The sequence below is a fragment of the Wolffia australiana genome, chromosome 13 (assembly GCF_029677425.1).
Source record: "Wolffia australiana isolate 7733 chromosome 13, ASM2967742v1".
Taxonomy (NCBI): Eukaryota; Viridiplantae; Streptophyta; class Magnoliopsida; order Alismatales; family Araceae; genus Wolffia; species Wolffia australiana.
Genome location: NC_135847.1, coordinates 919548 through 942567, shown reverse-complemented (window position 1 = coordinate 942567; position 23020 = coordinate 919548).

The following is a 23020-nucleotide window of genomic DNA, read 5'->3' as shown; positions in this document are numbered from 1 at the left end:
ACTATTCAATCCGAAATATCTTCTTTAATATATTAGTTTTGGGGAAAGTTTTTAATTCACGATTCACGCGACAAGCTTCGTCATTCTCTTGACGTGTCTTATAAGTTTATTAGCCTTTCCAATTTGCGCCAACAACCGATTGTCAATGAGTACGATCATATCCATATCCGCCGCTTGCACATGACTAACAAGAGTTGAAAATCTTTACGGTGACTTTACCTTAATAAGCATCATTCCAAATATCGAACGATGCATTTTCTTCCACATGATTTTTATAATTCCCCTAAAAAATGGTAGGAAGTTTGATGTTCATCTCCAAAGGGGCGTCCCGATTCGATATATTTTTCCCCATCCTATTTCAAATTCGAATCAAAATTCCACAGTTCACAGTTAGACTTTTATCACGTTAAAAGAGAAGCCTAGCGGTCGTAATTTAGTTCATGCCTATGAAAAGGATGGTTCATTAAAAAAGAAATGCTCAGATCATATGTCCCATTTAAATACTTTTCCAGAATGAGTAACCGATAGGTCTGCAGTAGAAATCTAATGGACATGTGACATTGACAGGTTTTATGATGTCGGCAAAGCATGCAGAGTTCATTACGCAGCCGCGCGTCGACGCCGTTCAGATCACGATAACAAGTTTCTGATTTTGACTTAGTTTCTTTCCAGGGGATCCGTTCATGTATTATGGTGTTTATTCGCCTTGAAGACCTTTGATATAACAGCTGCCAGATGGTAAGAGATTCGACAAGGGTGTTTAATATTGTCGTACAAATTAGATACTGAAGAGACGACGCATTTATGAGAGTCCATTTCCAAAATGCGCTAGTACAAGGGACTGGTCGAGCTTCATATCATGATTATGATATGATAGGAGATAAGCAAACAGGGAGGTTAGAAAGAGTATAAAACTCGATCTACAGTTGGTATTTTTGGTTCCAACCAAGGGGAGGTTTGAACATTGTCGTAATCGGGTAGTTTTTTCCATCGAATGAGTGTATGATGGGCTAAAGTTATCATGATTTTGGTACACAGATGAAACAACTGCTAAGAAATACGTGTTAAGGAGCTTTGAAGCATGACTTACCCTAAGAATTTATCTTTTTGGAAAACTACTGGTAGCATGAAAGATCCATGATAATCCTGAGTTGGTGATCTTCTGAGGATCATCCATTCTGGACTCTCATACAATTGCATATCAATAAGCATCTAGGCATAGCACTATGCTAAATTTTGTCTATGCGAGCACAGGTGAAGTGCTATTTCTTCGACATTGGGTCCGGGTGAGCAAATTGATTCTTAATTAGATAATTTTTATCTATTATCAATCATTTTTGGACCAGAATCTGCCAATTTTTCATACTCTTCCAACACTGATATGGCCCAGATACACTACATGATCTACACCACGTTTTTCTCCTAAATACGTCTACTCTCCATTAGTACCGACTAGTGTCTTTCTAGTGCTGGTTAGTAAACGTCAAGATCACATAAAATGGAAGGGTGCATCATATATTTCAATTTTTTAAACTTACTCTTCCTATATATCCACTAAGTATAGTCCTACAAGCAGATTAGTGATAGATGAAATGGGAGACAATAATTTCTTGTATAGGTGATGAATAATATCTTAGTATTTTATTGGAAATTCTCCTTGCATAGTTTCTACTTCATCCTTATGTAGTGGAGATACAATTACAAATAAGATCACTAAGATTACTCTCTACGAGGCTTTTTCTCGTCCTCATACCCTAAGGCTTCCATGAATTAGTGACACATATCTAATTCAACACCCCAAAAGCCTTCTAGAACATGTCACATCTCTGCTAAGCTGGATGGCTACAAAAAATACAAAGATATATTTAGTTCAATTCAAAACCTACACTCAACAATGTCCTCATTTTTATTTCTACAAATCTCAATCAGCCAGTTTTATATTAATCAATTCAATGAGAAAATACTAAAATAATAATGTTTAGTTTTAAATCTGGTTGTGTAAGAAATATCTAGCATGTCTTACCTTTATGTTTCTATTCGGTCTCCTTCAAGTTTCTCATTTTTATATCTCTAGGTTCAACCAAATATAATCAACGATAATTCCACATTCCTACCAGATTTTTATAATGTAATGACTACATAAATGAAAGAGGTATCCTATTCACTTCGACCTAATATAAACTTTTATTTTAATATTAACTTAATATTCATAATATAATCTGGAGCATTCTAATTATTTTAAAAATACATAATTTATGAAAATATCTTTATCCAGTCCCAAGTATTTGAAAAATATCACGATATTGATGCATATATTTTAAAAACGTATATGTAATTGTGACTTGAATATTTCTAATTTTTGGTTTATAGGGCTAAGGTATGAGGGATATTTTTAAATAGAGGGATCAAATTAAAATATTAGACATCGAACTAAATCTAATCCAAATGATTTTAAATATAAATAATGTTAATATTTATGGAATGAGGAGGATGATAAAGTAGACTTAGTGATTTTATTCAGTTTTGGCAAGTCCTTTGTCCTGTTGGAGAGATATCTGTCACAAAGTTATGAAATCCCTAACCAAAGTACGTGGAGGTTTTCAAGCCAGAATACATGGTAAAAGATATATCTTCATGCAAATATCAAAAACAACATTAGTGCATATCTGATCTCCCTGAGCCCAAATTCTTCATTGGATGTCCAAAAGGTCACTTCCTCCAAGTGGCACCCAAAGCCACCTTCGGAATGGCCACCAAAATTCTTTCAGAGTCATCCCAAAAGAGCTTGTAGAATATTCTCAAATTATGTCTTTAAATTTTGATCCATAGGGGCAAAAACATGTTACAATTTCATCGATGAAATGTTCTAGTGAAACCACAAAATCACTAGGGATAAACAATGATAAAAATTTCTCAAATATTCACGTGATTAAGAAACAAGATGATATCTCATGATTATTAATTTAAAAAATATTTATCAAATAACTTCAAAAAGAATTTTTCTGTGATACATTATATGACATTGAGTTAATGAACTCAATCCTGAAGCATTCGTTAGATATGACAATACAAATATAATTACTTTACTTTACCTACATAAAATATACCATCATTTTATATTGTCCTTCTTATCCTTTCTAATAATATTCTTCTTCAGTTTGTATTCCCTTACCCCCATGGATATAATTTTGATTCTGTTATTATTTGACGCTTCTTTAAAAAGTTCTTCCATTTTTTGATGTAACATGTAAAGCTTATTATGTATTTACCTTTCAGAGACTATCTTTGATATGCCTTTGCAATGTCAATCCAAAGGTCATGATACTGAATTTTAGAAATTTATGTTATTTTAGGAAACATTTTGTGAAAAATTGAAATAAATAAGGTAACTAAGTTCTCCAGAAGCTAATTTAATGCCGTACTAGTACAATTCCCCCAAGGTAGTCTTCTTTCATTTGTAATTTCCAAACAGCATGAATCCAGATAATATGGATTTAACATTGGAAAAATTTTTTTCCATAAAATGTGCAAAGACATTGATAGTTCCCCTTCTTTCAGGTAATTTCATTATACCAATACCTTCCTGAAACTTTGGTCAAGCGCAAGATTCCAGATTTAATGATTATTTAATTTGTGTAAAAATAGAAATTATTCTAAAGGAATTATTTCAGCAAAAACTTAGAAAGGCCAGTTTATCAATTAGATTGTTAGCAGTATGTATTATTGAATACAATGTTCTTAAACTTGTAAGCCAAAGAGAAAAGCCCAAGAAAGCAAGAATTTATATTTTACCAATCTGTCTTTGTGTTTCAAAAATAATTTGAAATTCCCCACAAGGTGATGTTCTTTGATTCTTGTTGCTATCCAGTTTTCACCACAAGTGAAAGGAAATAATATGATATTAGGGCAAATAAATGTATGAAGTTCAAAAGCGAGAATTCTTAGTCTAACACAAATATATATTAAACCATAGGATGAAATTTGGGGTATAAATACTAAGTTGATATAGATGCATTGACTATCATATTTTAGTGGTCAAATGATGCCCGATTGAGAAAAGGGTTTGATCAGAGATGTTAAAGGAATTGGCTCCTCTATGTTTTATGAACCAGGAACTAGGGTTAAATTTTTTTTAAGGCTTGTGATTAGTGCAACAATATTTATAAATTTCCTTACAAGCATAGGGCAAGGAACAGTCGAATCCACAGAGAGCAAGTATTGAATAAGTGAATTTTATCATTGTATCTAATTTTTAGGACTTCATATTTATTTTAGGAAATAAATCTATTTTTAAAAAGAAAATTAGTGAGAATTAATTCAAAATAATTCAAATATAATATATCCAGTAAATAATCAACAAAATATAAATTGATATTTTATGGCTAGTAGAATTAATTCTAAACTGCAATAAATAAGGAAGGTATAGTAATACTATGAATTACCTAGTATCGAATACTGGTAATAATATCAGCAAAAGAATATTCTCCCGTGCTTCCAGACACCCTGAGCTCCTTATATTCTTGTACAGTCAAAAGGGGGAATCAATTCTGTAAAAGATGGGATCAGTAAATAGAAAACTACTGACATAACATCTTTGTAAGATCGTCAATATTGCACCGAAGGTGTATTTAGAGTATACCAAATCAGTATAGCTGTCCTTCCTTTGACACAGCTACACATTTAAGAACAATATTAAGATGAAATCCTATTTAATTTTTTCCTATTTTTTATTGTTGCTTGTCTATGTGTATGTTATTCAACACAATATACATAAACTTCACGTGTTTATTTCTTAGTATAAAGAATAAAATTTTTATTGCTGGTTTAATAGTATAAATTCCTGAGTTTAGTTAAGTTTGAATAAAAGGTTCTGTTTCTAATATAATTCTTAAATTAATATTAATTTTTTTGATATTGATGCAATACATCAAATCCTAAATCCATTTTAAAATAGTTTTTTTTGCTCTACTATAACTTTATTTAATTTCAAAATGTGGATGTGTCATACAATAGACGTTAAAATTATTGAGTACGGGTTTTTCTGTTATTGTCAAAGTGTATCTGGTCTTTACACGAGTTGTTTTCCTTGGTTAACACTGATTGTTGTTCTTCCTATATTTGCGGGCTGTTTCATTTTTCTTCTCCCGCATAGAGGAAATAAGGTAGTTTGTTGGTACACCATGTGTATGTTTATTAGAACTTCTTATAATGACCTATGTATTCTGCTATCATTTTCAATTGGACGATCCATTAATCCAAATTGAAGATTATTTTAAATGGATAAATATTTTTGATTTTCATTGGAGACACAGAATTGATGGAATTTCGATAAGACCTATTTTACTTACAGGATTTATCATTACTTTATCTACATTTGCGGCTTGGCCAGTCACTCGAGATTCCAGATTGTTTCATTTCGTGATGTTAGCAATGTATAGGGGTCAAATAGGATCATTTGCTTCCCGAGACATTTTACTTTTTTTTATGATGTGGGAGTTAGAATTAATTCCAGTTTATTTACTTTTATGCATATGGGGGGGGGACGTCTGTATTTAGCTACAAAGTTTATTTTACATACTGTTGGGGGTTCTAATTTTCTTTTAATAGGAGTTTAGGTATTTGTTTATATGGCTCCAATGAACCCACTATAAATTTTGAAGCATTAGCGAATCAATCATATTCCCTAGCATTAGAAATACTCCTATATTTTGGGTTCCTTATTGCTTTTGCTGTCAAATTACCAATAATACCCCTACATACATGGTTACCTGATACACATGGGAAAACACATTACAGTACATGTATGCTTCTAGCTGGAATCTTATTAAAAATGGGAGGATATGGCTTGATTCATATTAATATGGAATTCTTATCCCATGCTCATTCTCCATTTTCACCATGGTTGGTAATTTCAGAACTTTACGAATAATTTATGCGGCTTTAACCTCTTTCGGTCAATGAAATTTAAAAAAGAGAATAGCCTATTCTTCCATATCTCACATGGGGTTCGTAATTATAAGTATTGGTTCATGAACCAACACTGGGCTTAACGGAGCTTTTTTACAATTACTCTCCCATGGATTTATTGGTGCTGCACCTTTTTTCTTGGGGGGAACAAGTTGTGACAAAGTACGACTTGTTTATCTTGACTAAATGGGAGGAATTTCTATCCCAATGCCAAAAATTTTTACTATGTTTAGTAGTTTCTCAATGGCGTATCTTGCATTGCACGGAATGAGTGGTTTTGTTGCAGAATTAATAGTATTTTTGTGAGACTAAATCCGGCAGCAATTGCTGACTCTGAATAAGTAGCCCAGCAATAAGCTCAATTTTTCCAGAAGGGGTGGGGTTGTGCATGAGCTGAATGACGTAGGTGCACAAGAGTACTTCGCGCCACCACCATCTCTTTTTTATAGGTTCTACGGACCGATGCCAGCTGCTTCAGCTGGGAGAAAAGAAGAATAGATATGCCAGTAATTAGAAGGAAGAACCACAATAAGAATTTTCCTCGTGTATCATCTATAGCAGAACTATGAATGAGAGCCAGCAATCCAGACCATATTGAAGAGGTTCCTTAGACACAACATAGAAGAGTCAAAATATTAAGAAGCGAGGTCCATGAATGAAGAAGGGGTAGAATGACTGAATGAATACGAGCTGTGGTTAATACCCAAGGCATAAAAGAAGATTATTTTCGGGATCCTGAAACCACCAGCCTCCCCGACCTAATTCATGATGAGCCCACCAACTTCCTAGCGAGATGCCTACGGTTAAAAACAACCGACCTGTCAAGATCCAAATTTGAATGTGTTCCTGGTCCTGGTCAGAGACCATTGTGTTCGCACCATCGATCCAACAAAGAGGTTCTAAAGGAATGGTATCCTTCTTTCCATTACGAACCACACGCTTCGCCTGCTCCCTCCCCGAGTCTATTAGCACTCTTGTCCAGAGCGAAGAGAAGGTTCTGAAAAAAAAGTGCCGCCGAAGCAGGGTCAAAAAAATCTTTCAATTTATTATTTTACTATCTTTGACTTTATGTATTCCACTATATGTAGAGTACATTGAATGTACATAGATGGCTATAACAGATTTTCTGTTATTCGTATTAACAGCTACTCTTAGAGGAATGTTTTTATGTGGTGCTAACAATTCAATAACTATCTTTGTAGCTCTACAATGTTTCCGTTTATGCTCCTACCTATTATTATGATATACCAAGAGATATGTACGGTCTAATGAGGCTACTAAGAAATATTTACTCATGGGCGGGGTGAGCTCTTCTATTCTGGTTCATGGTTTCTCTTGGCTATATGTTTTATACGGGGGGAGATCGAGCTTCAAAAGATAGTGAATGGTCTTATCAATACACAAATGTATAACTCCCCAGGAATTTAAATTGCGCTTATATTCATCACTATAGGAATTGGGTTCAAGCTTTCCCTTGCCCTTTTGCAGGTTGTAACATGGTTGAGATTGAATCTAAAGGATCCACCGTTGGATAAATACCTTTAGCAGCCAATCCTCTTGATAGTACGGTAATTGCATCTAAATGCGCAAATGTCGTTGCAGGCGCAGGGTCAGTCAAATCGTCTAAAGGTACATAAACTGCTTGAATAGAAGTTATAGATCCCTCCTTTGAAGATGTAATTCTTTCTTTCAAAGAGCCCATTTCTGTACTAAAGGTAGGTTGATAACCCACCGCATACAGCATTCTACCTAATAAAGTCGATACTTCGGATCCTGCTTGGACGAATCTAAAAATATTGTCAATGAATTGCAGTACGTCTTGTTCATTAACATTTCAAAAATATTCCGCCATAGTTAGAGCGGTCAAACAAACCCTCATATGAGCTCCTGGAGGTTCATTCATCTGATCATAGACGAGAGCTACTTTTGATTCTGCAATATTTTTTTCATTAATGACTCCGGATTCTTTCATTTCCATGTAAAGGTCATTTCATTCACGAGTACATTTGCCTACTCCACCAAATACGGATACACATCCATGAGTTTTAGCAATGTTGGTCAATTCCATAATCAGTACTGTTTTACCCACTCCAGCTCTCCCAAATAGTCCAATTTTTTCTCCACGGCGATATGGGGCTAAAAGATCCACTACATTAATCCCTGTTTCAAAGATTGCTAATTTCGTATCTAACTGGATAAAGGCGGGTGCGGATCTATGAAAAGGAGATGTTGTGCGAGTATCTACAGGACCTAAATTATCAACAGGCTCACCAAGAACATTGGAAGTGTGTCTTAGAGTGGCTCCACCGACTGGAAAGCTTAGATCAGCTCCCGTATCAATCATGTCCATTCCTCTCGTACGACCAAAGATCTTCCAATTGAGAAGATTCATCGACCTGAGACGAATAAAAAGGTCTATCTATTTTCTTTAATGATTCAGTAAAAACAAATGATTCGTTATTGGAGCAGATAGCAACACAACATCATCGGACATGCATACTTATTTCATAACCTGGTTTCGTTAATGGAAATTTTTTATATAGTGAGGGTTAAAAACTAGATCATTATTTTTAGGCAGTTTATATCATCCTCTCAACAAATAAGTAATTGTTATAGTGCAATTTAGAGCTAATTCGAATAAGCACAAAGCTAGTATAAGTCAAAAAACATTATTACGTACTATTTTAGTATAGAATTAAAAAAATGGATTAGCAAATAAAAGTGCTAATGCGATAACTAGTCCATAAATTGTTAAAGCTTCCATTAAAGACAAATTTAACAATAAAATACCTTGCATTTTACCTTCTGCTTCTGGCTGTCTCACAATACCTTCTACAGCCTTACCCGCAGTTGTACCTTGACAATCTCCATGTCCAATAGAAGCAAGTCCCACAGCCGATCCAGCAGCAATAACAGAAGTGGCAGAAATCAGTGGATTCATGATAAACTAAGCTCCTTGCAAAAAAAAGAAGTGGTTAATGATACAATCAAGGAATACATCAGCAGAAAGACATTAAAATATCGCTTTTTGTTGTTATATGTGAGAGAGTGTTTTTTTGTTTTAGATAAATCTCTATGCATACCATTTGTTTATTCTAAAAACCTTATGGAGAACCTAATATTCTAGCAGAATACATAGCTTTACAGTTAAAAAATATAGTTTCATTTCGTATAGCTATGAAAAAAGCTATTGAATTAACTTAACAAACTGATACAAAAGGAATTCAAATCCCAATTGTAGGACGTATCGAGGGAAAAAAAATTGCATGTGTAGAATGGATCAGAGAAGGAACAGTTCCCCTACAAAGAATTCGCAAAAACGGATTATTTTCCTATACAGTTCGAACTATCTATGGAGTATTAGGGATACAAATTTTGTTATGTGTAGAGGGAAAATAATCTAATTAATATACCTTTAGTTATATTACAAGTCTCTTCAGTAATATAAAACTACCAATTTTTTTCCAGTTCTTGATTCAATCAAAGTTTAAATTAATTCTATAGTGATAAATGAAAATGTCATTTACTTTTTTGGTAAATTTGCTATGCTTAATTTGTGTCTCATTGTCGTGGTTTTTCATTATAGTTAGGAAAAAAAATAGGCTGAATCTTACTATGAATCAGTAACTATGGAAAATCATAACTATAGAAACTACTAACCAACTTATGGCGTCATATTGTCAAGATCCCCCAGACAGTCACTTTATGAGGTATTAATCATTTAGTTGTAGCTACTGAAAAATTTTACTTTTATAAAAATATATTGAATTTTATATTTGAATAAAAATAAAAGAGGGAGATGTGTAGATAAATGGAAGGATGATAGATAGGAACAAAAAACTCTAAATGATATATTATTACAAGATATATGGTTTATGAAACATTTTAGAGTCTAAAAGACATTGTGATAAAGCATGAATAAAAACTAAAGAGCCCTGAGTAATAAAAAATAAGGAGATTGACTCTGAAACAAAATCTTTTGGGAGCTCCATTGTCGAGTTCAAGCCTAATCATTAACAGAGAAGCTAGGGGAACGACGGAACATGTGACCAGACAGGATTCATATTTACTTAAGTATGAGTCCTGATGATTCATTGGTGGGATGGCGGAACAGACCAGGAACCTTTTTAATTTTTTTGAAACAGTGACAGGAACTTGTCAATAAAGCAGAAAAGAGTTAATATTTGCCCGCAAAACGGTGATTTGATTGAAGATTCATTTAATTTATTGGATCAATAAAATTTCCATTACTGTATTATATGATACATTACATAGAAACACTATTATTTATTGAAATTGTATTCTTTAATAATTTGTTTATATTTCATTTCTAAAATTTTCATATACTTTTAAATTCAAATTTAATAATAATTTGTAGTCAATAACTGAGTTATTTAATTATATATACTGAAATTAAATTTCAAGTAGGACCTTAGCGCACGATCTAGGATGTTTCCTCTCGAGTTTGGACCTTAGGACCCATAAACTCTGTCTGTGCATTCATGAAATTAACAACATAAAATTATGTAAAAGTAACATAAAATAAAAAAAACTGGAAATTTATTATAAAAGTTCAATAATTGACTTTATTCATTAAGAACAAGGATTTATGATCATTTAAATGAAAATAAGCACATAAAATATGTAAAATTATTATTAAAGTAACATGTAATTTATGATTATCAATGTCTTACAGGTATCAATTTCTATGTCATGATTTAACATAATAATAGTGTATCTTTTTTTACAGAAAGATAGATTCCAAAAAAAATTTTGATTTCATGTGTAAGTATGATAACTATATTGTATGAGGTTATGAACTCTAGCTGACAAGGTTCAACACGTGATGTGAGACAAACCCATTGACTTTGGGTCGAAATGGAATAATTCAATTTTAACATTTGTTAGAAATTTAGGCATTTTGACACAAACTCTGTGTATAAATGAGATTTTTTATTTTACCATGAAACCAATTTCTCGTAATTTATTTTTATCATATATGTTATACTCATATATTATGTGAATGTTTTGGAAAATAAAGCACGATAAATGGTATGTAAAGCAAAAGTCTAGCTCCTTTGTTTTCCTATTCTCTTTTGTTTATAGATTACTTTTTGTACTTTGTTTCTTCTAATTCATGGTCTTTTCCTCTGCTTATGCTAGTATGTGTTAAAAGTTTTTTTAATAATACATGCATAAGAATTATTCTGATGCACCATATCCCTAAAACCAATATTGAAAAAAATGATGGTTATGATAAACCTTAGTATTATTCTCTTATTTCAATGAGATTACATCATGACAAAGGGAAACCATCACATGTAGTGAATACAACTTCAAACATACCATATCACATTTCCATTAATAGTTTTCCAAGTTTTGGCTATTTAAATGTTCCTAGAGCGTTTTCAACTACATGGCAGTTAAAGAGTGCCAAAATACATCCTAACAATTATGAAGTCTAACTGATGATAAAATCAGTAAAATCAGTAAACGCTTCACATCAAATAGACTCAGTAAGTATACTGAAGTCCATTGTTCTGTTTATAGATAATGAGTGAAAATCATTTAGGTACATAAATGAATTTTTTTGGCAAAAAACATGGTGTTGGTTACGACCAACCCCTAGGGTTGTGCCCGTACACCGATCCAGCTGTGCCTTGGATGCCACTCAGGGGGATTTTATTTATTAAATGTAGTGTCCAACAACATTTATAGGCGTGGAGCGAGCGTACATGTCCCAATTCCACACAGGCCCTACTTGTCCATGCTCTTGGTGCAGAAAAGAAAATAATACATAAGTGGTACATATAAGTAGCCAAGAGAAGGTTGCTCATTGTCATTAGTGTATTGGAGCTCGCAGCGTGGTAATGCATGGAGTGTGACTTTGTGGTGCACGGCAGGAACGTCTATCAGACGAGAGGGCGAGCTCTCCCACCTCCAACTCTCAATGCGATACACTAGTCCCACGGGCCCTCCTTCGATAGTGTGTGATGCGTACAAAGACCCAGCATGCTGAGGCCCTCAACGTGATAGCATTCACGAGCTGCTTGAGGGAGTTCCTTCCAAGCCAGAAAAAAAAGGAAGGAATTTTGTGCAAACTGTGTGGTTGGAAAGGGCCTTCGGTGCCTGGTTGCCCTCGCGCAACTGGTGACGAACACTAGCCAGGCGAGCATGCCACCACATAATGTCCTACCATATGAGGTGCAGCCGCCACTGAGAGTATACGCATGCATGAAGCATGTCAATTAACACTTGTGAGTCTGATTCTATTATAATATTGTGAAGGTTTCATTCCTCCCAAAGGAGTAAACCATCATGTGTCACCATAGCCTCTATTACCGTATTACTTTGAATGCCATAAAAAGACAAAAAAACAAAGAGAATGTTCCATATATGGTCACGAAAACTACTGCCCCCTCTGGCTGACCCCAAGTTCCCTTTGGCCGCACCATCCACATTCAACTTGAGGATGCCGACTGACAGTGGATGCCAAAGGACAATATGTAGCCAAATGGTGATGGGGGCGAGGGTTACTAGAGTGCCTCAAGTGTAAAGGAGGTTACATGTGAGGGGTGAGATGTTGGGTATGCTTTATCCATTGTTTGATGCAGTGTAGGATATAGCGTGCTCGCATGGGGTCTCTATAAACCAAGAAATATTTCACCCTTTCTTAATCTCTCATACTAAGTAAGCTATGGTGACGTGAACGAATGGGCTCCGCTTAGGGCGTGCTAGCGACAGAAAAGTCTGGTCAAAACATGCTAGCGATGTTAGAGTAGGGGGGTAGATAGTGGTAGGTGCCAATGGTGTGTGATTTGATGCCAACAGAGTAGGGTGGTCTCACTATGGAAGAAAAGATGTTCCATAGTCTTAGCCTAGGGGGAAACTAGGCAACAATGACAACGCGAACTGAGAAAGTGTCCTATATGGGTCACCATTAGTCGAGAGGCCACGATGCATTAATCTCCGAAGGAAGGAGACATGGGTGAGGATCGCCGGATGCCAGAAGTAGTGACCCCATGGCTCTGGGGGGGGGATCTCTTTCGAAAATGCTCCCAAGAGGACTAACAAGAGAAGAACCCATTGAGGGAGCATCCAAATAGGTTAGTCATGAGAGGTTCCTATGGTAGTACCCAAAGCCCTGTGGTAAAGTGTCTGGTGGGTGGCCATGTTGCTCCCAATGGTGGCACGCGTTGACCATGAGAAGTTACACCATGGTCAATCGCAATCCAGATATCATACCACACACTAATCGTGCCCTGGCCGACATACCAATGGATGACATTGGTTGTCTCAAGCCAGTGTCATTGCCAAGTCTGCCATCTACTATGGCCTCACATGTCTAACTCTCGACGGGCCCACTCGCCGTACTTTGCCAAGATAAAACTCCCCAATAGGTAGAGTGTGGTACACATACGCCACACAAGCTTCTTTTGAAGTATATCTTGGATGTCCTGAGGGCGCTTAATCCCTAGACCCCCCTTGTTTGTCAGCCGACAAGCTTTCTCCCAACATATCTTGTGGTGGCGACTCTCTCCCTCGTGGTGACTGGACCATAAGAAACGTGCACATAATCACTCCACAGAGCGCAGGACTATGAGCGATAGTGAGTAGACCGCTTGGGTATGCAATGGAATGGTCATGAGGACACGTCAAATAAGCTGGATGCATCCAACAAGGGATAGAAAATAAAGTTTCCATTTATCTAGTTTCCTTCTCAGCTTCGCCAACAAGGCATCAAAATAATGATGTTGAGTAGGTCTGAGAAGGATAGGGCATCCAAGATAATCAAAAGGGAGGCAGCCTCATGAGTATGGGGTATAGTTTTGGATAATCTTATAGCACTTTACAGTGGTCGATGGACCAACCATAAAGCTACTCTTCGTGGCATTGACGAGCTAACCAAAAGCCCGCTTGTACATAGTGAGTGTACTCACAAGTTCCTTAATGGATTTTTTAGATCCTTTGAGGAAAATGATGGTATCATCTGCAAATAGAGAATGCGAGAGGATCAGGCATTGCCTTTTTGTAAAGTAGGGTTGGATGAAGGCGCGGGAAATCGCTTGTGTGAGTGATCAGAAGTAAAGAAGCATTATGGTTGGTGACATAGATCACCTTGTTCTAGTCCTTGCGTGGTAGTAAAGAAGCATGTGGAATTTCCATCCACCAAAGAGAGAAATGAGTATCTCTAATACAGGCATCCACAAGAGCGATGAATGCATCGGTGAATGATGTAGCCCAAAAGCCCATTTTTTGAGGCCCATTGGCAACTTGTGGCCCAAGAAAGAGATTCTTCTAGAACTAACAGGATCTGCAGAGATATACCTAGAGACCCTCAAAATCCTTTGACAGGATTTTCTCTAACAAGATCTTCTAACAAGATTTTCTCCGACAAGATCTTCTGACACGATTTTCTCTAACAAGATTTTCTCTAAGAAGATCTTTTGACAAAATCGTGTGCCAGATTCTTCTTCTACTAGGATCTCTGCTCTAACTTGTTAGAGGTGCATATCTTCTGTTTGCTCCCATCAAAATCTTCTTGAGCCACACAAATATCTCCTGATAGCTTCTACACGCCCCATAATCTATAGGATATCTCTGCTCAGGCTTGTTAGGCTACTTATCCTTTGTTTTAGCTTGTCACAATTATTTTTATCAATGTTTTGAGTTGTCTTGTCATGGATACATTCATTATGGACGACCCTGCACTTGTTATGGCCTATATAAGGCCACCATGTACCCCTGAATGAGCATTATTGAAATCTATTGTCTTGTTGAAACTGTTGCTTCTCCCCTCTAAGTGTTCTCTTTGTTAGAGAGTGCTTCTATGCTTGTAGATTCAAGTACAACTTGTGGATTCAAGGGTTGGAAAGGCTAGTTCTGTGGATTCAAGACTAAGCTCCTTCAAGTAGAGCAAGGCTTGTGGATTCAAGTCCTATTCCTACGCTGTTCATGTACAAAGGCTATGTCATTGAACCGAAAGTGACTTAACACTTTAATAAGGAAACTGCACTCGACTCGATCAAAAGCCTTCTCCATATACAGTTTGATGATGACATTTGAGCCCTAAATATGCGTGTCCACTAATAGGGCCAACACGTAAACGAGCATGATATTCTCCTGGATTTGTCGACCCTTGACAAAACCACACTATTCAGGCAAATTAAGTCTATCAAGGAAGGTCCCTAGACGATTTATAATGATATTGGATGCAACTTTATAGCATATATTACAAAGACTAATAGGCTGAAATTCTCTAAATGAAGCTGGACTATCCACTTTTGGGATAAGAGCCAAGAAAGTGGATTTCCATCTTCTAGGTAGGACTTTACTTGTAAAGATCTCCTTGATAGAAAGCACCAAGTCTGTGCCTACGATATCCCAACATACTATATAGAACTTTGCAAGAAACCCATCCGATTCTGGGGCCTTATTTTGACAAAATAAAAATACCACCTCCTTGATCTCTACTCATGTAGGAAGGGCCATAAGAAGGGAGGTTTCCTGGTTGATCATCAAGTGGGGGATGGAATCGAGTAGATCCTCGCTCTTGACAGTTAGTTGTGAAAGGAGTGAAATATAGTTTGCGACACCAGCAGTTGCTAGTTGGGCGGGGTCCTGATTATGCAACCCTAATAGAGTTGCATAATTAGGATGAGTTTTGTGTCAGATTGCGGCGTGAAAGAAACACATGTTCTTGTCATCCTCTCGCAACCATTGGATGCACAATTTTTGGAGATAGAAAATCTCCTATTGTCGCATGGAAACTACAAGCTGCTCCCTAAGTCGAAGCTGGCGCTCTTCCATTTCATCCGTCCACGCATCCTATAGGTGTCACTTGATAACTACGAGCTCCACCTTGAGCACATCCCCAACAACATGTTTATTTCACCATGGCAGGTGGAACTTGAGGTTCCTTAGTCTATAAGTTAAATTATCTACAGGTGATGTAAATATCGTGCCATGCTAGTGGTTGTGCGCAAAGCTATGTAAAGCTTCGTCTTCCAGCCACATAGCTTGTATTCGGAAGGGTGGAACTTGAGGCACATAAATGATAAATTATATGGTCTTTGATTGAATGATCCTCTTATAATTGAAGAGAACAATATCATCTAAATTTAAATATTTCATCCAATAGTTGGAACAAGAAGAATCAAGTTGATTTGGGATATTAGCCCTTTACTTTGAAATCTAGAATAATTTCAGTTATCCTTTAATATTTATATTTTTCATACATTTACTATGTTAATATTGAAAAAAATATTTTATGATTTTTTATAATTTACAAATAATTAATAAACCATTATTCATTATTTAGAGTTCTTGGCATTCTTTCGCTATGTTTCAATGTATTGACATGATTGACGTAATAATGTTAACCAAGCCTTGGAAAACATGAAGGATTGCAACATCTTCACAATATAAATTAAGTATGTACAATCAAATACTCATCTTCAATGTATAATTTTCTGAAAAATTCCATATCTACTATGGCACTAAAATTTCCATCTGTTCAAATGCAGTAAAAAGCTCCATATTATTTCATTAACTATCAGATATCAAAAAGTTCATGACAAATCAAAATGTTACTACTCACCCATTTGGGAGGTAACTGGTAAACAAAAAGACAACCATATACGATTATAAGGCATTTACATGAAAATAATTATAAAATTTCCATATAACATGTAACTTAAAGTTTGAAACCCCTCGAAAAAGGTAAAAAAAAATAAAAATCTCGTTTCGAATTCTTTTGAGATTGAAATAATTGTTTTCATATTTTTGAATCAAATGTAATTTTCTATTAATCAAATTAAATGAAAACTAAATCCCAAAATATAAAAAATCTTAAAATGATATAAAAGTATTTATTGTGTATATGAAATTTTTAATATTAGTTTTTGGAAATTTTTGGAGTTATGGGAGTTTTTAGATATTATCGAAACAATAACTTTAGTAATACAAAATAAAACTAGTGAAAACAAAAATTTAAAAATTAGGTGACAAATTATTCTATTTTTATTATATTATAACAATTGAATTTTTTAGAGGAAGTTTTGGTATTAATTATCGTATTAAATCAAATTTAAATGATCAAAATACCTTTCGTAGGTATGGCTGTGGCAATATGTAGCATTGGCAACTGGCTAGGGTGTGGACACAAGCAATTGGTGTTCATAACCAGTACATAGCCTTGAGACCTATTACACAACCACATAGTCAACTGAGAAGATTTGTTTGCAAATGGTTTAGCCATGGTTGACCAAGTGGATATAACATTTGCTGAGTTGAAACAATTGGATCAGTTGTTCAACTTTTCACGATGGTCCAACGTGGATAGGAGTCGGGTCAGCCTCTCGTTGTGGGCATTCATAATTAATCACACATCAGTTCATGGTGATGAGAAGTGGTAGGTGGTAGTGATTACTAGTGAGGGGCGGCATCATAACATTATTATAACTTGATAAAAGGCGCCAAAGTATGTGGCATTCAAATGTAAATACCTGTGTGCCAATTGCACAATGTAGGCAAACGAACTTTTTTGAGGGGAAAATGCATATAATTAGGTTTAGAGTAGTGAGCTCAGTTTTTTGGGTTATCACAACATGCACCACGAGTAGTGTCTCCTATCCCAGATATTTAAGGCCAACTGGTGGACATGGTGCTCATGTCCACCAGCAAACTAATGTAACAGATCAGGAATAGGCCGTCTATGCAGGCAGTTGATGCCAACACTACAATTTGGGGGTACTCTAGGGGGAGGGGTTGTATGCCACCAAGGGCAAAGTCATGTGAACGCTGCAACATATTTAGCCATGGTGCGTAGAGTGCCAAGACATATGCAGGGCACATGCCTTCGTATGGCTGGAGTTGTAGCGTGCAAGCTTCGAGGCTTGGGCACATGGAGCAAAGTAGAAGAGGTGTCAACGTCGATGTTGGAGGCACATGGAGTGTCAAGGCTACCCTAAGCATGATGGTACTATAGGTAGACATTGAGGCAGATGGTATCACTATCTAGTGCACTAGGGGTCATGGCCCACGGCCACGTGGAATGCTTGACGCGTGGACACACTTGAAGCAGTGGTGCCTGCAAGTTCGCGTGTGCTGCAAGCCCCAACAAGCATAAGCATTTCTACCCATGGTGTAAGATGCGCCTTATCTCTACATTTTTGTATGGGCATTGTGCTGTATGTTATGGTGACGGAGGACCATTTAGTCAAGCGCATCCAGACTCATCACCAGCCACTTCACAAAGCCCAAGCCAATGTGAAGAACCTGAATTTCTGCTACCAGGTTTGAGAAGCCGCACTCGCAACATCTTGTTACGTGTTGTCTCTTTGTGGTTTTATGATGGCACATTCCTCATGTACGAGCCCTATCTTTGCATCCTTTTAGTCTTTCATCATCGTCTTTGACTCTACGGAGGCCCCCTCCTGTGTGTGTACGAGCCTCGCCGGTATGTGTCTGTTTATTTGATTTAGTTTGTACCTTTAGGGGGGCAGTCCATGCTTGGCTTCTTTCCCCCTCCTAAAGGACCCTTTTACGGGGGAAGCCCAATAAGCTTCCCCCTTAAAAGGGGTTCACTAGGGCGCCCATAACTACCCCCTTTCTACTATAAGAGGAGAGGCATGGGCGAACGTGGGACAGGTTTTAATTATTGGTGTTGAAAGAAAACTTCTTGTCATTTTTGGAAGAAAAGAATCCTCATTTTTCTTTCATGTTATTTGTGTGAGCGTTGTTAGGGTTCATTATAACCTGTCAGTGGGAATCGTTCATCTCACAGTGTTAAGAAGATCAACCCGATCAATGGGGGTAGACTTCGTCGTGCCCTTCTCCTTCCCATTGCCAGAAGCAGCTTTTTGGAAGGAATTTTTGAAAGCCGATCATTTATTTTGAAGCGGTAGGATGGTGTAACTCAAGGGTTGCCCCATATTTTTCAACGTCCACGCTAGGAAGAAGGAGATCAATTGCCAATCAATAGTGCACTCGAAAAAAATCACCCTCGTGCCACTATTCTGATAAGAGAGAAGGAAGATCGTCTCCGTCTTGGCTGAGTAGTTTCACAAACTGGTCTGTTTGGTATGTGTTCGTCAACCTTTGTGTGTCCATTCATTCAACGATCCATGGAATGCTTTTTGGTGATTCAACCAGTATGGGCTTGGAAAGTTGATTACGTCCTTGTCGTGCGAACCCATCAGACTCCTGCCAATCCCTTGACTGATCTAATTTCTCCCTCTTCTGCTATGCCTCTCCACGAGTGTTGTAACTCCAGGTATGAATGCCCGTCATGTTAACAGAGGGGTGTGATCCTCCCAACGCATGATACAAAGGTTATTGGTTACGCAGTCAGAGCACGAACGACCGTGGCTTGCCTTATTGCATGGTCCTTTTGCGTCCATGACGTCAGGCGTGCCGCCTGTCTGTAGTTTCTCTATGCAATCTTCTATGCATCTTCCAATCGCTCCTATCGTGCCACTCTACAATCAATGTTCTACATACAATGCGGGAATATTCAACTTCCAGCTACCAACGTCGGTCAACCTACCAGGCTATCCACTTTTTGCCCCGCACCCAGAGTCTACTATGCCTATTTTTTTTCATCAAGTCCAGTTCGACCACCATTCGCCACTACAGCATGAACACTATCCACAAGTTACGTCATTTTGTGTCCCATCTTTTGCAGTATTATTATCTTTGTTAGTGCTGATCTCTGATTGTTCCACTGCCTTGAGTGAATCTATTTGTGTTTAGGACTAGCCTTCATAATCGTAGTAGTTATATTCTTTGACGGTGCCAGAATTGCTAGTTCACGTCATCGGTGCGGAGGTTCTTGGACGAAGATTGTCCCCTGTTCTGTCAGCCCATAAGCTGATCATACGGGACATTGGGAGCTTGACCGTGTCACGATTCTCCCCGTATCGTCACATGGGTTATGCCTTGGATCACCCTGATTCTCGTGTACTTCTCTTTGATTTATCTCAATCGTCTGTATCATTTCACCTTGTCACATCGCATTTCACGTCGTTCGCCAGTGGCGTAGCACAAGCCGTTCAATCCTGGTCATCGTGTTACATCATATGGATGTGGCCATCGATGCATCTTTACAAGGGGTTCTAGTGGAATTCTTATGTATGGAACATGTTGTAGAAATTCAAATAAAAACATAATAATCCACACAAAAAACTTTGTCACTTGATAGAGAGAAGTAAATATATTAAAGAAATGTACCCAATCATCCTTAAAACTCTGATATATTTCTACGGTTTTGGAGGGCTAAAATTATTTGATACCCAGCCTGTAACCATGTCCCTCCTTTTCCATATTTGGAGACAGATTGTCCAAATATGAATTTTGGGTCAGTTCCACTATTGTTGTCTTTATCTGATTCAGCTCTAACAAGGTCTTAAATGGAGTCCAAAAAAAGGCTTCTTTTGTAGTAGACCTCTTTCTCAATTCCACACTATTTTGTGGACTTCAATTTTTCTCCCATTTTCATCCAAAATGTACCATTTAGTTGACTAAGCCCTCTATTTTAATATATTTCTAAGAAAATATGAGAAATCTCCTCCTTTTTTTAGCAAAAAACACGGTGTCGGGTACGGCCAACCCTCTGGTTGTGCCCGTAGTCCGATCCAGCCATGCCTTGGATGGCACCCAGGGGGATTTTATATATAAAGTGGAGTGTTTATCATTGTTTATAGGCGTGGAGCGAGCATAAATATCCCAATCACACTCGAATCCCACTCCTCTACGCCAATGTGCAGGAAAGGAAAAGATACATAAATGATACCAAGCAGGAGCTTGGAGAAGTTTGCGCGTGCCGACATCTCACCCGTTCTTGCTCCCTCCGAGTGAAAGTGGGGGCGAAGTGTGCGGTGGTTGCGAAGCAGCTACAATGGTGGAAGTGTGCGAAGTCTACTCGGTCGTAGGAATGTCGGAAGTCGTCCGATCAGGCGAGAGGTTGGGCGTGCCCACCTCGAGTGTTCCATGCAATCTGCCACTCTCGCGGGCCCTCCTTCGGTAGTATGCGACGCGTACGGAGAGCCGACAAGTCGAGGCATTCCACGCGATAGCATCCTCGAGCTGAGGGAGGGAGGGCCTGCCAAGAAAGAAAAAGAGAGGAGGGGTGTCATGTGTGTACCGCATGGTTGGCCATTGCATCTGCTGTCTGATTGCCTTCTCGTAGCTAGTGATGTATACTAGTTGTGCGAGGGCCGCATTGCATGATGTCCCACCATTTGCGATGTAGGCGTCAGTTGGTGCATGTACCTACACGGAGCATGTCAACCAACATCTGTGAGTCTGATTCTACGACGACGTGGAGAAGGTTTCGTTCCTCGTAGAGGAGTAAACCATCACGTATCGCCATAGCCTCAGCTATTGTATTAGTTTGTATGCCATAGAAAGAGAAAAAAGCAAAGAGAATACTCCCTGTATGATCACAGAGGATACCACCTCCCCCTGTTGGCCACGGGTTCCCTTTGGCCACACCATGAACATTTAGTTTGAGGATGCCGATTGGCGGTGGAAGCCTAGGGACGACCTATAGCTGAATGCAGACAGGGGCAAGGGTCAATGAAATGCCCCAAGAGCGAAGGAAGCCACACATGAGGGCTTAGATGCGATCGCGAGGCAAGATGAGATGGTGGGTGCGCTGTACCCAGAGCTTGACCCGACGCGTGATATCTGCGGCGCACATGGGAGTCCCTACATAAAGAGAAGAATTTTGCCCTTTCTATATCTCTCATACTAAGTTTGCTATGGTGATGTGTAGGATGGGGCTCCATTTAGAGTGTGTTAGCGAAATAAACATCTTGCTAAAACACTCAAACGGGGTCAAAGGGATGGGATGGTAAGGCCAACAGTCTAGGGATGTCTCAATATGGAAGAAAAGACGTTCGATAGTCTCAACCTGTGGTGATGCAGGGCAGCAGTGACAACGCGAGCTGAGGGAGTGACCTATATGGATCACTCGATCATCAGTCGGAAGGCCACGATGTAAGAGTCTCTAAAGGAAAAAGGAGACACGTGTGAGGATCGCCGGATGCCAGATGCGGTGACCCTAGTGCTGGTGGGGGAAATTCTCGCGGAAATGCTCTCAAGAAGATCTACAGGAGAAGGTTCCATCGAGTGTGAGCATCCAAATCGCACGGTTGGGAGTGGTCCCTATAGTGGTACTCTGGACCTGAGAAATCTCCTTGACTCTTCACAGTAAATGATTTAGGAGTAAACTGGGTATAGTCTCAAAAAAAAAAAACAAAAAAAAAACATAAGGAAGTAAATTAAAATTATCATTATAACTTTAAATCGTAAATAGTGCGAGGAGAAACCAAAAAAGAAGTCGCAAAAACCAAATATAAGAGCACATACTATTAACATAATTTGATGGTTTCAATGCAATATGAAATAATCATAGTGGAAGTAAACTTCTTGTGAACATTATATTCTGATGGTCTACCTTGAAACTAAAGTCATAGGGTAGTTCTTGCAAACCATAACTAAAATTTCCTGCAATATGTTACACAAATCCAACCAGGTTTACATATAAATAACCTAACTTGTCAATTGTTATTTGATATTATTTTCACAAAGAAGGGTCGGCCATCATGAGATAAATGAAGCGGATGGGACATTCATGTAATGAAAACAATACAACATCCCAATTCGAATTATTTGTGCTATATGTTTTGTGTTGGTAATAGCTAATAACCAATGTGGTCCTTTGGAAGCTCAAAACATACCCCACATTACTAACATGAGTTGACTCATATTGAGCTAACTTAACTAGTCAACTCAGAAGACTTTCTCCTTAAACCTATTGGGAATCTCTTGGTAGGCCATTAAACTCCTCCAGGCCACCACTAAGCCATTGATGCAATCCATTTGAATTTTTAAAAATATTATAGACTTTTTCACTCGTAGAATTTCTTGCCATGGTGGCAATATGCCTCACAGATTAGTGGAGAGACAAAATATGATGGCACAGATTGGTCTGAATTCAAACGATGATATCTATCAATTTTTGTAGAGTTTAAGGCTGAAAAGTTGA